The 1,764-nt window shown below is 48.8% G+C and overlaps 1 long non-coding RNA gene across 1 annotated transcript; it reads left to right on the top strand.

Annotated features, from left to right (window-relative positions):
* Positions 1-202: 202 nt before the first annotated feature.
* Positions 203-1,226, top strand: LOC133885345 (uncharacterized). The gene is made up of 2 exons (XR_009903215.1): positions 203-783; positions 907-1,226. It is a non-coding gene; the product is annotated as an uncharacterized LOC133885345 (long non-coding RNA).
* The last annotated feature ends 538 nt before the right edge of the window (positions 1,227-1,764 follow it).

The raw sequence follows: 1,764 nt of genomic DNA, 5'->3' as shown, positions 1-1,764 counted from the left end.
TATCGCACTCGCCTGTCAACTCGCGCTGCTCGGGTTCAACATGGCCTGGCACGTCGGCGTCGTGTGGATGTACTTCAGAGTCATCGACGGCAGGTGCAACGGTAATGGCACGAGTGTTCATCGTGCTGCTCGCCAAGTCTAACTCTGACGGCTACATGGTGGCCGTGCAGGCCTAGTACTTCTGCGTGGTGTACGACGCTGAGTTCGAGACGCTGTTCTTCAGCCGCCGCATTCTTGTCTACGCTGTCCACACCGCCCTCCGGCTACAGTCCCAGCTACATCATCGATGGTGGCTTGCGATGATGTCGGCTTGAGGAATGTCAAAGACAGCCTGCTGGGTGGGCGCCTGGCTGGCCCCTCACTGGCTGGGCTGGACGCCGGGTAAAAAAGGGGCATAATAGAACAGATGGACATGGAAGAAAAGAACAGACCGGCTTCTCCTTCCTTCCCTCATCGTCCTCCTCCAGCTTCTTCTCCTCTTCTCTACTCCGGTTCTTTCCTGCTGCTGCCCACTTCCTTCCCAGTCTACCTTCTCTCCTACTCAATCTAGTTGCTGATTTCCCTTCTATGCTCTACTTCCTCTCCAGTTAGTATTCCATCGTTGTACGGACTTGATTGGGCACAATATCTCTGTGAGATTTAACTCTTGCTGGTGTTCCGAGTCGATTGAGTGCTCGATTGAGTGTTTGATCCCCTAGGTCCGTGACACCACTTTTTATATTACGACAACAAAGATAACAAACTCTCTTCTGGAGACGTCGGTTTCTGGTGGGTTGGCAGAAGGTAACTCATTGCTTGTGATCAGCTCTGCAGCTGACTGCAGACATCCACAACAAAACCTGAGGTAATTGTCTTGCCCCTGGATACATAGAGCTTCTCAACTGTATGGTGTATATGTTTTTTCAGGTCCGGCACAGAGACGGATGAAGATGCGAGCTAATCAAAGTGGCAATCGGGTGGCTGGTGGTTTCATTTGACGTAATAATGGTCGACGCGACGCGACGGGACACGAGGAATGAATGTGTTCAACTATACTTTGCACATATGTTCCTGCGGCGCTGTTGACGACACGCCTTTGTTCGGACCAAATTAGAGGACGCCGCACAGGCTTGCATGGACACATCGTCTCCATCAAGCGGCCAGGGCCATCAGCCGACATGGACCACTAGGGGTTAATTTGCTGAAGAATGACTCGTGCTGGCAAATAAATACGACGATGTTGGTGACACGGGCGTCCACAGTGCTACCCCGTATCCAAATTTAAATTTATACTATTTTTCATAAATATGTAAGATCAGATTTCATATGTTCCAGTGTCACAAACTGCACGTCCACTTGTCTCATAGAAAATAGTATGCTAGGTGCATAGTCTAACAATCTTTTGTGAAAAAACTCCACGTAACAAATCATGAACATCCTGGGCTTTCATGACTATCGAGCTTTAAGTTGTTTGATCAGATCTCTGAACTTCCATGGCGCAGTCATCTTCGTCCAGCTTAGTTTCTGACGGTAGAGTTTATGCACTCTTTACAAGAACTCAAGTTCTAGGAAGAAGAGGTGTTGTCGTTTGCATGCGTCGAAGCTCCTCTAATCTTTTCTCTTCTTAGCATTCTCTCGGCGTACTTGACGATGTCAACGCCAGATGTGTTTCGTCCTCCAAATGCAGACTCCAGATTCTCCAGGTCAATCATATCAGCCATAGTTTTCTGGCTCCCTGAATCGTTGGGGTAAACGAATTTCACTTTCTCTTTCATCCTTGGCTCG

Source organism: Phragmites australis, chromosome 11 (genome assembly GCF_958298935.1).
Source record: "Phragmites australis chromosome 11, lpPhrAust1.1, whole genome shotgun sequence".
NCBI lineage: Eukaryota > Viridiplantae > Streptophyta > Magnoliopsida > Poales > Poaceae > Phragmites > Phragmites australis.
This window is presented reverse-complemented; position numbering and strand designations above follow the sequence as displayed.